The sequence below is a fragment of the Chinchilla lanigera genome, unplaced genomic scaffold (genome assembly GCF_000276665.1).
Source record: "Chinchilla lanigera isolate Chin_1 unplaced genomic scaffold, ChiLan1.0 scaffold00124, whole genome shotgun sequence".
Classification (NCBI taxonomy): domain Eukaryota; kingdom Metazoa; phylum Chordata; class Mammalia; order Rodentia; family Chinchillidae; genus Chinchilla; species Chinchilla lanigera.
This window is the reverse complement of record NW_004955525.1, coordinates 3,763,671-3,780,102: the sequence shown is the minus strand read 5'-3', so window position 1 is coordinate 3,780,102 and position 16,432 is coordinate 3,763,671. Positions and strand designations below refer to the sequence as shown.

Sequence of the window (16,432 nt, the reverse complement as noted above, 5' to 3'; positions counted from 1 at the left end):
AGTATTACTCAGCTATAGAGAAAGACAAACTCTAGGCCTTTATAAGTAAATGGTCACAACTAGGGTCCATACTCATAAGTGAAATAAATCAGACCTGCATGTACAAGCACCGCATTGTCTCACTAGTGTAAAACCTGAAAGAGTTAATATAAACTAGGAGGTATGATAGACCTTGTGAAATGATAGGAAAACACTCACGGGTAAACGGCAACTGGGATGTGGGAAAAAAGAACGGAAAGAAGGAGAAATTTTGTATGTATGTATACACAGGACAATTTACATAGTTGTTCTACGGTCTTCTATTTCTCTGCTGAAAGAAACTGTCAATGAGTCCTTGATTGATCAATATTGCATTTCTGTATCTGTTTGCATGAGAAACCACTTTGAAGATATCAATATGTATTACAACAAGCATTGCTAATTTCCTAACCCTTTGTTTGTAACTCTGTACTGTCTGTACTGTTCTTTTGGTATTTTGTAAAAGGTTGTCTGTTTGTTAATATTTTCCTTCTTTTATTTTTAAAGTAAAGAAAAATAAACACTGAATGATACTATTATTGTAATACTGCTATATATGTTTTCAGAAAGAAAATGTTACCAAGCAAAACACATAAAGCTAACAACACATTACAAATAAATTCCATAACTATTTTAAAAAAATCTTAGAAAATATGATTTGTTAATTCATTAATAGAAAACTGTTTCACAATATCCAATAAAAGGTTTCTCCTAGTATTAGTTAAAACTTACTTTGACAGTATTTTAATTAATAAATTTTTTTAATTAATTCCAGGTTAATTAAATATGGAAAAGAAGCACATGCTTCACAGTGCAATGCCAATTATGAATTATTGTTTATGTGTAAGAAAAATATTATTACAATATTAACATAAAGTAGAAATGGTGTTCTTCTATGAAAATTTAAGAAAACATATGGAATGAATAAAGCATATGTAATCTATTCTCTTCATGATACTGCTGGATTTTTGAATCACTAACTATAGAAAATACTCAATTTAGGAGAGTGAAAGCACTAATTCCAAAATAAGTTAGAAATGTCATGGATGAGTAAAGAAAATAAATGCCTTAATGGTTGAACGACGAGGATATCAGGCAAAGCTGTTCCATTAACTGAATCAAATGTTCCCACTGGCTTCAGGGGCCCAAACATTTGGAATACTGTATGTCAGAGTATGTATAATAAAAAAGTAATTATTTGTGGGCTGGTAAATGGAATAGAAATATCATTTTCCTTGAAGAGTTATTCACACAGGTTTTTGATTCTCAACTCAATATTTATTCTTATAATAGGTGTGCATTATCAAAGATCCCTACTCCATTTGGCTCTTGGGACTATATCCATTACCTCTGAAAATTCTGGAAGAATGCTCAAAATTATACAATTTTACTATAAATCCCATTCAAGATTCATCTTTCTGTTATAATGCTATTACATATAAAAAATCAGTCTTAATAACATATTCATACTATGTATATCTGAACTTTCTGTACAGGATATTGTAAAAGACTAATGTTAACTTTTAATTTCGCTATTTATGAGTAAAGACCTGCTATGTATATCCTCCTATAACTATATATTTACTATAAATTTCCTTCTCTGTCATCCCTTACCTATAGGGAGAGAAGTTAGAGGATGGAAAGTAATACATTGCGTGGCATGTGGTTGGTTCTAAATAAACAGTATTAAGATGGAAAGGGAGAGATGTAAAGATAGGAAACAAGGCAGAAAGTCAGGACTGTGAAAAATTTCTAAGAAACATTTACATTAAAGATACACAAACTATAAAGAAAAAATAGTATATCTACAAACACAAGGATCTGACAAAATGCTGTCTGAAGAAATAATAAAACCATCTACTAGTAGAAAATCTGCTGTTTGAAACTTTCTTATTACCTGTGAAATGTGAAAAATGAGTAGTATTTCACACTTATTTTTTTAGAATGTAGTGGCTATTAACGTTATCATAGAGCCATAAAATGAAAAAGTAAATTTAATTAAAGCAGCATATCCTTAATTTTGTCATACTCTTTCAAAACCTTTATCTAAACTAAGGACAAGAATTACTCTATAATTGAAAATTTAGTTACATCTACAGAAGTAACAGTAATTTCTATAGGACCAAAATAAGAACTAATTTCACTAATTCAATGTCAATAATGTTTTGTTAGAGTTGTCCTGGAATGGTTTATCATTAGTTATAAGAATATGAAAAATAAAGAATAAAAGTTATATGTGTTATTCATTAGTTAGCATGTACTTTTATGATATTTTAAAATTTTTTACAGGTAAATGTTTGCTGTACATGCAGATTACAATTGTTGTGGGGAGTGGGTACATGTACGTAAAGAGCTTGCTTCTTTTTCTTAAATCCTCTTCTCCTTCCCTCTGCTCTCCTTCTCTTCTCTAAATTTCCTTTCCCTATTTTTTTCTTCTTGATTTATTTATCTTATATCATGTTTATGATATACCATGTTCCCATTTATTGAAGTTTTTAGGTTCTTGTACATAACATATCTTTATTCTAGATATTTTCCATTCTCCCCCTCTCTCCTTCACTCATGTTCTCTTGGACCATCCCCATTTGCAAGAGATGTACCCTTTTATCTTTTTCTAGCCATACTTTATTTTGCTCTTTATACTTTGCTTTACTCAAATGAGAGATATTATACTGAATTTTTTCTTTCTTTTTAAGGAGGAAAAACAATAAAAACAATGACAAAAATTTTCGCAGCATAGTAGCAGAATAAAAACGGTTATTGTACTCTACTTAAGCTTGTGAGTCTGATTTATTTCATTCAAAATTATATCTACCACATGAATCCACTCTTCTACAAAAGTCTCAATTCTGCCCCTGTTTATAGCTAAGTGGTATTCCATTATTTAGACATATCACATTTTCTTCATACAATCATCTGTTGATGGATATGCAAGTTGCTTCCATGGTTTAGCTATTATGAATTATGCTGCTGTAAAAAATTGATATACATGTATCACTGTATTATGATGTCTTTAGCTCTTTGGGGCAGTACCTAGAAGGGGTACAGCTGGATCATACGGAATTTCTAATTTTAGGTTTTGAGGAATCTCCATACTGATTTCCATAGTGGCTGAACTAGTTTACATTCCCATCAACAATATAGCAAGATAACTTTCTTCACTGCAGCCTTTCCAGAATTTGTCATTTTTTTGTATTTCTTGATGATTTCCATTCTTTAAGTTATAAGATGGAATCTTAGCTTTCTTTTAATTTGCATATCTCTAATGAAATTGACATTTCTTCCTGTAAGAAATGTCCATTTCACTTGCTAATTTCTTGATCGTGTCTTTTGTTTCAGGTGGTCTAACCTTTTAACTCTTTGTATATTCTATTTATTAATTTTCTCTACAAGGAAAAGCTGGCAAAATGCTTTCTCTTCCAGTTGGGCGCCTTTTCACTCTATTAAGTGATTCCTTTGCTGTGCAGAAGCTTTTTAATTCAATGTAATTCCATTTGTTGATTCATGCTGTTACTTCCTGTATAATTGTGGTTCTGTTTAGAAAATACTTTCTTACACCTATGGCTTTAAGTATTTTACTTATTTTATCATCCAGTGTGTTTAATGTTTCTGTTTTAATATCTAGATATTTATGTATTATAATATTAGTTTGGTATATGGTGAGATATATAGGACAAGTTTCAATCTTCAGTGGACAGATATCCAGTTTTCCCAGCACCTTTTATCCAATAGGCTATCTTTCCTCCAATGTATGTTTTTGGCTCTGTTGTTCAATATGAAATAACTAAGTGTGTCTGGGTATGTTACTGTATCTCTTATTCTGTTCCATTGATCCACTTATCAGTTTTTGTTCCACTACCACGTTTTTTTTTTTTCTTTTTCTTTCTGCTGCTTTGTAGCATATCTTGAGGACAGGTAATGTGATGCCTCCCACTTTGTTCTTGTTTTCCAAGACTGCTTTTTGTATTCTGCATTTGTTCTGGTTTCCTATGAATTTTAGAATTGTTTTCTTTAGGTCTGTGAAGTATCATGTTGATATTTTGACTGGGACTGTATTAAATCTGTGCAAGAGTTTTGGTAGTATGTCTATGTTGACACGATTAATTCTGCCTTTCCAGGAGCAGGGAAGATCTTTACATATTCAAAGAAACTCTTCAATATCCTTTTCCAGTATTCTGTAGTTGGGGTTGGGGATTTATCTCAGCAGCACAGCACTTGCCTGGCAAGCACAGGGTCGTGAGTTTGATTCCTGGTACTGGAATGGAAAAAAAAAGAAACAAAACAAAAAACAATATTCTGTAATTTTATTTTTTGAGAACTTTCACTTCATTAAGTTGACACTTAAGTATTATATTTACTATGATGTTATCACGAATAATGTTATTTTCATAGTTTTTTATCTTAATTGGATTGATATGGCTATTGATCTTTGAATTATGATGTGGTATGTTGCTACACTGCTGAAGATGGTTATTAATTCTAACCAATTTTCATGGAATTCTTGGCAACTTCTATGTAGAATATCATGTCATCTAGAAATAATGCTCATTCAAGTTATTGCTTTCCTACATATATCACTTTTATTTCTTTCTCTTGCCTGATTAAGCTGGAAAATATTTTAAATATTTTGATCAATGAAGGTAGTGATAGCGGGCATGCTTGTCTTGTCCCTGACTTTAGAGGGAAGACTGTTAATTTTTTCACCATTTATTATGATGTTTGCTATATATGTCAAACTTTGATTTTGAAGAAATAAAAATTCTGAATAACTCAATATCAACCAGTGAAAATGAGAATGTAATCCAAAACTTGACAATGAAGAAAAGTCCTGGTCCTGATGGATTCACAGCTGAAATTTACAAGCAATTTAGGGAATATTTAAGACCAATTCTCACACTCTTTAATGAAATTGAAAGGAAAGGTATTCCCCCAACTCATTCCTGAAGGCAAGTGTTATCCTGATCCCAAAGCCAGAGAAAGATCCAACCAAAAAAGAAAATAACTGGCCAAACTCCCTAATGAATACAGATGCAAAAATTCTCAATAAAATATTAGCAAACAGAATACAACAAGTAATCAAGAAGATTATACACCACGACCAAGTTGGACTCATAAGAGGAATGCAGGGATGGTTCAATATATGCAAATCAATTAATGTAATACACCATGTCAATAGAGCCAAGGACAAAAATCACATGATCATCTCCATCCATGCCAAAAAGTCTTTGATAAAGTCCAACACTCATTTATGATGAAAACCCTACAAAAAATTGGAATAGATGGCCTTTATCTCAAGCTGATCAAAGCCATCTATGATAAACCAAAAGCTAACATCATACTAAATGATCACAAATTGAAAGCTTTCACTTTAAAATCAGGAAAAAGACAAGGATGCCCACTGTCACCACTCCTATACAATACAGTTCTGGAAATATTAACTAGAGAAATTAGACAAGAGAGAGAAATAAAAGGAATAAGGATAGGAAAGGAAGAAGTGAAATTATGATTATTCACAGATGACATGATACTTTTCATAGAAGACCCCAAAAACTGCATCAAAAGGCTCATGGATTTAATAACCAAATTCAGGAGTGGATACAAAGTTATACCTCAAAAAGTAATAGCATTCCTGTACACAAGTAATAAACAGACTGAGAAAGAAATTAGGGAAATCACATCTTTCACAATAGCATCTGAAAGATGAAATACTTAGGAATCAGTCTAACAAAAGAAGTAAAAGATCTATACAGTGAAAATTATAGTACTCTGAAAAAAGAGATCAAAGAGGACATCAGGGAATGGAAAGATATTCCTTGTTCATGGATAGGAAGAACCAACATTGTGAAAATGGCCATATTCCCACAATTGTTCTACAGATTCAATGCAATCTCAATTAAAATACCATTAGTATACCTCACAGATCTAGAGAAAACACTCCTAAAGTTCTTCTGGAAACAGAAGATGCCTAGAATAGTGACAGCAATCTTGGGAAACAAAGGAAAGACAGGAGGCATCACAATTCCTGACTTAACATTATATTAAAAAGCTACTGTGGTAAAATCAGCATGATACTGGCACAAAAAAAGACTTTAAAATCAATGGAACAGATTAAAAGATACAGATACAACTACAAACACACTTGGTCAGCTTACCTTCCACAGAGAGGCCAAACATGTTCAGAGGAAGGAAGATATCCTCTTTAATAAGTGGTGCTGGAAAAACGGACTTTCCACGTGCCAAAGACTAAAACTAGACCCATGTCTTTCACCATACACTAAATTAAAGTCAAAATGTATCAAAGATCTCAGTATTAAAACAGAAACAGTAAATTTATTGGAAGAGAAAGTAGGTAAAAATCTTGACGACACTGGGACAGGCAGAGTTCATGAACAAAAACCAAACTGCACGTGAAATACTTCAAAGAATCAACAAGTGGAATCTCATCTTATTGAAAAGTTTTTGCACATCTAAAGAAATCACCAGTAGAATAAAAAGAAAACCCACGAATTGGGAAAAAATTTTAGCCAACTGCCCCTCAGTCAAAGGACTTCTATCTAGGACATATAACGAATGTAAGAAATGAGGACCCCCAAACTCAAAGACCCAATCCAAAAATGGGCATTTTAGATGAATAGATACTTCTTTAATGAAGAGATACTAATGGCGAATAAATACATGAAAAATGCTTAACGTCATTGGTCATTGGAGAAATGCAAATTAAAACAACTTTGAGATTTTATCTCACCCCAGGAAGAATGGCTATCATGAAGAAATCAACCAATAACAAATGCTGGAGAGGCTGTGCGGAGAAAGGAACACTACTCCACTCTGGTAGGAGTGTAGATTGGTGAAAACACTGTGGAAATCAATTTGGAGATTCCTCACAAAACTAGGAATGGAAGTCTCATTTAACCCAGCTTTTCCCCTTTTTGGTATTTTCCCAGGAGAATTAAAGACACCATACTACAGCGATATATGTGCACCCATGTTTATAACAGCACAATTTGTTATAGCTAAATCTTGGAAACAACCCAGAGGCCCATTTACTGAGGAATGGAGAAATTAGATGTGGTATTTTTATATAATGGAGTATTACTCAGCTATTAAAAAAGATAATTTTGAGGCTGTTGTGGATAAATGGATGCAATTAGAGATCATACTCATAAGTGAAATAAACTGGACCCAAATCAGTAAACATAATATTGTCTTGTTGATGTAGGAACCTGAAAGACTAGGTAAAACTCAGTACGTATAATAGATGATAGGAAAGGGAAAGAAATTGCTCAAAGGAAGGAACTACTGGGATGAGAGAAAGAAGAAAACAGAAAGAAGGAACACAAAAAATAAATATATATATGAATAGCTGTGGTGACTATATTGCTGATGTCTGATGGTGTATTGAAATGAACAGTTAATGATTACAGTTTTTCATGTTCTGATCCACTTTGCATGCTTGTGTTTTCTGGTCTGAACAACTGATTTGAAGTAGCAATATGGAATGAAAATACAATGGTGAACTCCTACCATCTTCTCTAGTGAAACTCTATATTATCTCTACTGTTTTATTGAAGAATTACGTTCTTACTTCCTATAATGTTTTGAGCAATTCTTCATTCTTACATCTGGTAATCTGAGCAATGTATTTGAGGATAGAGATACATAATGTAACAACCACTGTTGATTCATATTATTTTGTCTTGAGACTCTGTATCACTTTGAATGTTCTTGCTTTGATTTGTTTATGTTTCTGAGACTGGTATGCTGCTACTGTTCTATTTCTTTGTTTCTAATTTACTAGTCTCTTTAAAATTAAAAAAATAAAATTTTTTTAAAAAACGTTTATTTTATCAAATTCATAGCTGATTCACCTATACCTATTTTTTTCAGAGTTGTTATCATGAAGTTGTGTTGGATTTCGTTCAATGCCTTTTCTCCATCTATTGATATGCTTGTATGAAGTGTGACCTTGCTTCGCTTTAAGTGATGTATTCTATTTATCAGTTTACATATGTTGAACCATCCATCCTTTTATGAGATGGAAACAACTTGGTCATAGTGTATTATCTTTTTGATGGTTAAATGCATTCTGTTCATGAACATCTGTTGAAGATTTTTGAATCTATGTTTATTAAGGAGATTAGCCTGTAGTTATCTTTTCTGGATAGATTTTTATCTGATTTTGTGGTTGGTGTAATGTTGGTTTCCATAAATGAGTTTAGAAAAACTTCATCTTTATCAATTTCTTTAAAAACTTCAGAAGTATTCGTGATAAAAGTTGCTTAAGATTTTGTAGAATTCAGCAGTGAATCCATCAGACTTTAGGCCTTTTGTACTTTGTAGGTTCTGTATTATTGTCAATTTCGTTCCTTATTGTATGGCTGCTTGGCACTTTTGTGCCTTCTTGGGTTAGCTTTGGTTATTTGTGAGAATCTAGGCATCCATCCACTTCTTCAAGATTTTCCAATTATATGGAATGCAATTTTTCACAGTACTTACTATCATCTATGTTTCAGTGGTACTTTTTCAATTCCACCTTTTTCATCTCTAATTGCCTTTATATGAGTCTTTCTGCTCTTTCTCTTGGAAAGTCTTACTATGGGTTTATCTATTTTATTTATTGTTTCAGAGAACTAGTTCTTTGATTCATTGACTTTGTATTGAATTTTAGTCTCAATTTGATTGATTTCCCCTCTAATCTTCATGATTTCCTTCATTAATTTCAGTTTGGGCATGGATTGCTATTGTTTCTAAAATATGTAAAGTTTCCTCAAAAGATTGTTAATTTGAACTCACTCCATTCTCCTATTGTGAACATTCATTGTGATGAAATTCACTATTAGGAATGCTTTCATTGTGTCCCAAATGCTCTGGTATGTTGTGAAGTCATTGACATTAGCTTCTAGAAATTGTTTAGTTTTCTTCCTTGATTTCTTCTTTGACGCACGTGGTGTCAAGGAGTATATAAAGTTTCAAAATGATCCTAAATATACTGTGAATATTTGCTATTTTCTTTGCGTAGTTGCCAGATGGTACACATTGAATGCTATTGATTCTATTATATTTATTTAAGCAATCTGTGTGGACAAGTATGTGATCAAGTTTGAAGAAAGTACCACTTGCTGAAAAATGTATATCTTGTAGTATGGTGGAATATTCTGTAGATATCTATTAAGTTCATATGTTTAAATGTATGTAATGGCTCTGACTTTTAAATTTTTTGTTAAGTTAACCTATGTCTTTTTGAAAAGTGTGTTAACAACTCCCATTATGATTGTGCTAGCATTTATTCTTTTATGTACAGTAGTATTCATTTTATGAATATATGTACTTCAGTATTTCCAATATTCCATGGAATTCCATTCCATGCATATTTACAAGTGTTATTTTTTCTTGGTTTATAGTTCCCTTAACTAATGTGTAGTAAATATCTTTGCCTCATCTCATCAGTTTTATCTTGAATTTTACCATGTCTGATATTAAAATTGATACCTTTGTTTGTTTTCTGGGTCCTAACACATGAAACATTGTTTTCATGGTTTTGATTTTTAGTCTATGAGCATGCTTCTCATTAGAAGAACTTCTTGAATGAAACAGACTACTGGATTCTGTTTTTCATCTAGTCTGCCAATCTATCTTTTAATAGAAGAGGTGAGGCCATTAACTTTGAGAGATGCTAGTGAGATATGTTGATTTATTTTTACTATTTTGTACGTTCACGATTGGTGACTCCTTCGTGTTTTTATTTTCCTGTCTTTTTTGTTGTTTATCCAGTAGCACTGTTTGATGATTTCATTTTATCTGAATTTTTGGCTTTATTGTTTATGTTTATTGGTTTCATTATTTTTGTCTAGTATATTCTTGAGTATTTTTGGACATGTTGTTTTCATAGTCACATATCTCTTGAGCTGATCTTCCTCACGAAAAGTCCTTATTTCTCCACTTATTTTGAAGGAAAACTTTTCAGGGTTTGTTAATCTGGTTTGGAATTCATTTGCTCTTAATGCTTCAAATATTACACATGCAGCTCTTCTGTCCCTTAAGGTGTCTGTTGAGAAATGTGTGCACAGTATGTTCCCAACATACAGACATTTGAATTGCAAAGTGTCACGGGGTACTATATAAGACTCACTTTGTTGGCTCACAGAAAAATCTGTTTTAAGAAAAATTATCCCAGAATGGAACTTGTATGTAAAATGGGGACTGACTGTAATTCTAATGGGTTTATATTTATATGTGACTCTGTTTTTCTATGACTTTTTTAAAAATTCTGTTTTTTAAATATCTGGAAATTTAATAAGGATATGTCATGGTGAGTTACTTTTTTCATCATAGTTGTTTAGTGTTCTGGTAGCCTCGCTTACTGGTATGTGGAACTCTCTTCTCATATTTGGAGAAATTTCTGCTATGATTTCTGCAAACATACTAATAATTCCTTTTGTGTTATTTTTCTAGCTGTTCTCCAAATTAAGTTACCCTTAAGTTGATTTTCTTAGTGTAATCTAATAGCTGCTAGATGGTCTCTTCTTGTTCTTTTACTTTTTTGTGGCTTCTCTGAGTTCTTTTTCATAACTGACCAATGTGTCCTCATTTTGAGACACTCTGTCTTCATATTTGTCACTGCTGAAATTTATGAATTCTATACTTTTTTAAATTTTCAGATATTTTCTCTCTTGTAATGAAGACTCTAAATCACTGGTAGCAAATATTTTAGAGCTTTCAATGATAAACATCCTGCTGTAGCACATATACTACAGGTTGACCATCACTGTTCTAAATCTTTTGTAAATTTGGTATTCTCATTTTGAACTGATTTGTTCCACTCTTCCACTTTTTTTTATTATTTCCCCCATATCCTCTTTGGGCAGCTTAAGTGATATTTCCATTCACTTTTGGTTCATTTCCTCTTGGAACTTGTCTAAGTTCTTCATCTTTTCTATAACCTTTTCATGGAGTTCTTGAAACCCTATGAAAGTTTTTGTTAGATTTTGCTTTTTCTCTCTATTTGTGCCCATTGATGTGCCTTAGAAGAGTTCAGGGAACTTGGATGCCTTCTGTTATTTTGCTTTACCATGTTCCTTTGTATATGTATATTCATTTTTTAATTGCTTATGATCCCCAGGACATATAGATTGGGATAGAAAGAAAACCAATTACTATCCAATACTATATTATCTTGGCTATATAGTAGCAGTAAATTCAGTGACATCAACAGAATCAAATGTCAATTGGAAATTACAAACCCTGCAATCCATTCATGAGCATCCCTTAACCAGATCTAAGAGGACGATGATTTTAGTGTACAGTTATTCCACTTGTACATTGCCTTACAATACCTCAGAACATTAGTTTCTGTTGAATGTAACGAGTCTCAGAGCTCAAAGATTCACCTAAACTAACTTATTTCTTCATGGGCACCCCCTTTGATGACTTTACTATCAAACCCTGGTCTTCTACAGTGGAGTACAGACCCTGTGAACTTCCTGGTCTGATCCCTGGCCTCCCAGGTGATCCTGTGAGATCCTCATTTAGCTGTCCCCCTCTCTACACCTGTCTTCCAAAGTGTCTTTCACCAGGTCTTTGTGGTATGGTAATACTTCAATCCTGAAGTGAATCTCCACAGGCTGTTTGTCTGGGTGTAAGGCCCTGGTGTTTGCTGGTATTCATTTTTATTTTTTTCTAAATTGTATGTCTTCAGGTTTGTCCTCACCTCTTTAACTTACTATACTTTTCTTGAATCTAGAGTGATCATTTATTGCAAGTAGTTAATTTTCCTAAATTATGTGTTTAATGATTTTATACCAAGTTTTGATTTGTTTTAAATCTTATTAAGTACATATCAGTATTATACTCAGCTTAAGTACTATTGTACCACATTGATCTTTCATTTGTCACAAATATATCACCTGATTTTTAATTTTAAACCTTTCTATATTGTGCCCTTTGCTGATAAGAAAATTCCCCTTTTTATTTTTTCAAAATATTCTCATTCTTATTTTTACTGTGCTAAGTTTTGAACACAGGACCTTGCACATGCTAGAAGTGCTCTACTACTGAGTAACACTTCCAGCAATAGTCTTCTTATTACCATTTTTACATACATTAGAAAAAGCTTAAGGTATAAGCTAATCTAACTGGAAAATGTTGAATATGACTTCCATAAAGTTCCCAATTTCTCATCTTTTGTGTTAAAATAGCATTCTCAGCATTTTGGCTAAAATGAAGTGTATATTTAGAATGCAACTGTGACTATGGAGTGCAAAGAAAATATATCTGTTAATCTGTGCAAATTCAAAATGTGTAAAATATCTAGCAGTTGCTTTGTCTAAGCTAAAAATTGCTAAAATATATTTTTGAAATCTCACTTGGATTAAGAAAAATAGCTAATTCTCCCTTTCCCAATTAAAAAAAATATAATTAGAATTGATATCTGTTAAAAGTGGAAAGCATCTATCAGTTTATTTGAATGTTGTCCTATTAAGTGGGCATTGCATTTCATCATTAATTAAGGTGTTTTTAGTTTGGTGATATTTTGGATTACTAATGACTAGGAAGTGAAAAAATAAATATATTTAGTTGTCTCTGTTACACAGCACTGTTTAGTACCATTGCTAGTAAGTTTATAAAATATATCCTTCCAGCATGAGCACTGTGAATAACATATGGATACGTTTATATACACTTTCTATTGAAAATAGAGATTTTTATTTAATATCCTTAGAAATTCACATTGTTAACATTAAAATTAACCTGTAAAATTATTCACCAGTAGCTCAAAGTGGAAGTTACACATTTTATATGAACAAGAGAAGCCTTCTGGCTCAAATTCTGGTAATGACATAGATCTACTATTATTAAAACTAAGCAGCACACTTTCTAAAGTTATGCATATTTCTGCAGCCTTCAGATTACCTACTGCCATGCAGTCTTTAACGAGTACTTCTCATGAAGCACCTCAAGGGGAGCACAATGCAATGAGTTGTACTTTTAAAGACTACCAAAAATATAACAAAAAGTACACAAATTAAAGACTTATCTTTCACCTATATGCCTAATCCTTTCTTGTTTCACACTACACATTCTTTTTTACCATTACCAATGGCAATTTATACTCAACAAGGGTGGTCTAGTGATATAGCTCAGTGGTAGAGTGTGCACATGAGGTCCTGTGTTCAGCCCGCACTATGACACACTGAAGTAGTAGCGCACTTTTTCCAGAAGTTTGGTTCTTTCTGTGAACTTGGACAGGTAATGGGAGAAATGTTCTTAGATGAGCAAACATAAATTCAAAGATTTCCAGGTTTTGTTTTATTGTTTCTTTTTAAGTATAGCATCCAATAAATGTATATTATTCCAAAACTCAACCATTCATCCTTAATTGTTGAGAAGATCTAAAGGTAATAAAGTAACCATTAAACACATAGAACTATTTGAGCAATTAAAATTTGACTACTGGGTATTGAGATGTCCTGTATATGAAAACATACACGAGATTTCAATGCAAAGGGATGGAAAAATCTTTCATTTTATTATTTGTAATAATTACATGATTGGATGTTAATACTTTGAACATACTATATGAAATAAAATGTTTTACTAAACTGAATTTTCCCTCATCTTATTTTTCAAAATGTGGCAGTGGACAATTTAAAATTATATATATGGTTCCTATATTTCCATTTGACAATGCTGACCAAATCAATAGTAATACAAAACTTGAAATGCAATATAACTGAAGCATTGATGTATACATCAGACAAATGACTATAAGTAGATAAGCCAGGCGACATTTTAATGCTTAAAAACTCTATAAAGTTCATCACTGACAGCAGAAAATGTGTTTATGCACCTGAAAATCTTACTTCTATATGAAAGAAGACCAAAATGAAAGATACTAACTGATCAATATTTATTAATTTTGTCCATGAGTTACAACATAATTTTCTCTTATGGACTTGATAAGTAAATATTTGCAATTTCTTTTGTGAGTAAAATGGAAATGTCTAAGAAAGAAATAATTCCTTTACTACTAAGTACTTGCCCACATATATCTAATTTATTAGAAGAGAAAAAGCTGGGGAAAATAATTCAACATTGTTCCTAGAAGTCAGTCAATCCTCTGTGGAAAAGCTGAATGAAAGAAATGATTCTATGTTTTAAATTTATTATCAGGTTCATACAAGAATTTTTTGACCTAAGTAAAAACATTTAATTACGTGAACAATGCTTAAGAAACTGTACTATGTAGTGTAAAAACAGCAAGTACACTCACAAGAGCTGATAATGGAAAGTGTAGATAAAAAATGTGATATAAAAAAGTTCATAAATATAATAATAACAAGTACTATGATTTTTTGGTAAAGCTTGAAGTTAAAGCTGAAGTACATTATAAATATGCTAAAAAGATTATATTTAATAACAGCAAAATTTGATATAAGTTTTAATTGTAATTATCATTACTCAATGCCATACTAATGACATCTTAAAGATTTTACATAATTTTAACATCTTAGGTATGGTGCATGAGATATTACAAAATATATTTTTAAATTACTTAGAGTTTTTTAAAATTAGTTTCTACCTCTGAAAAATGGCAAACCCACACACAAAAATGTTATAAGGTTTTAAAAGGACTATAGACTCAAAAAAGTCTCAATATTCTAGAACATAGTACAAAGTCAAATATTAGATATTGTAGGGTTTTGGTATTATCCATATTATCATATTATTATGTTTCAGAGATATGATTACAGTCAAATTCTGTTTGTTGATACAGAGTCTCGTCATGTAGCTCAGGCTTGTTTTGAAACTTGCAGTGCTCCATCTCAGCCTCCTTAGTGCTAGAACTACAGGCATGTGGCAATGCGCCGGGCTTAAATACTCCAGGTTTTAAAATGACAAGAAAAAGGAAAGTGGAGATTCTGAAAACTGAAATAATTTTGCTAAGTGTCTGCATCTAGTCAGGTATAGTGCTATCATCAGCATTTCTGATCTCCTAACTCAGATTCAAATGTTCTTTCCACTATGATTAGAACAATTTTACTTTGCATCAAAACCACAAAGGTGTCTCCGTGACACTCAGATATCTCTAGTAGCTGAAGAATTACAAAGAATACCTGAAAGCCAGTGAGAAAGAAGAGACACATTTAAAAGCATGTGCAATGCATCTACTTTAACCTGAATTATGCATCTAAATATTTGTTATTCAGATATTTTGGTGAGTAATTTCATTACTTACGTGTTACTACTAATTCAGAAAATTCCACTAGTTAGATAATGGAAAAAATTTATTATTGGTATTAGAATTGATTTTACAAGATCAAAAGGGAACTATTCAACCTCAACATTAAAAGTCCAAAGCAATATTTTAAAATATTTTAAATACCAAAAATAAAAAAATATGCGGTTATTATTTCTATGTCAAATTGAAAAAATAAATGTGAGTTTATTTTTGCATAACAACTTATATTTTTGACTTATCTTGGGAAGATTCATTCTTTGAGTGTGATTTATATTTGTTCAAACATCAATATAAGTTATAATGTAAAGTAAAGGTTTAAGAAGTGAAATAAATTATCACTTTAAAAAGCATTAGAACACTATGATCTATTCTCAAATATGAAGTTACAATAATGAAGTGCCCATGAATATATGAGTGTAAAAATATTTGATGCATTCAGAATATCCTGAAGCACATTAAATTTAATTATTAATATTTTATTATTATTGTATTGCATTACTGTGTGTTATATATAATAATCAAATTTTTCATGGATAATTGGTACAGATACTTATCACATCTTGATCCCTTTGCCCTCCTTTTCCTTCCCAACCCCCTCTCTCCCCACTTCACCAGAACTCCTATCAATATCCACAAAGTCTACCTTCTGATTTCCTATAATCTCTATTTCACTTTTATTTTGGTCTTTATATTTTGGTTTAATTATATGAGGGAAACCATTCAATATTTAATTTTCTGTGTCTGGCTTATTTCACTTAACATTATAGTCTTAACATCTTCCTACAAATGATTCAAATTTACCCTTTGATGTATTATAAATTACACTTTAAAATAAAAGTGAAAGAAGAGAAATAATTTCAAGTAATGTTTTAAAATTTTATCACCACAAGAAAACTAGCCACATTTTAACTGATTGCATGAATTTCAAGTTTAAAACAATTTTTCTGCCAAACTCAACTGAGTACAGATCCAAATACAATATATAAATTAAAATTTTGCAAGGAAATTGAATCCTACATATTACCTACAAAATCACAAAGAATGATAACTAAGGTTATTTCGTTAAGCATGTATACAACATATGCAATTTATAAAGCAAATTAGAATAAAGATAGAGAGAAATAAAATTTTAAGGAGCTTCCTCGTACAAAATCCTGAAAATGCTTACACTGCCCG

General features: G+C 31.6%; 1 protein-coding gene across 1 annotated transcript in view; it reads right to left on the bottom strand.

Moving 5' to 3' along the window:
• Pcdh11x (protocadherin 11 X-linked) overlaps nt 1-16,432 on the bottom strand; it is a 937,510-nt gene that overhangs the window by 139,627 nt on the left and 781,451 nt on the right. The window lies entirely within an intron of this gene.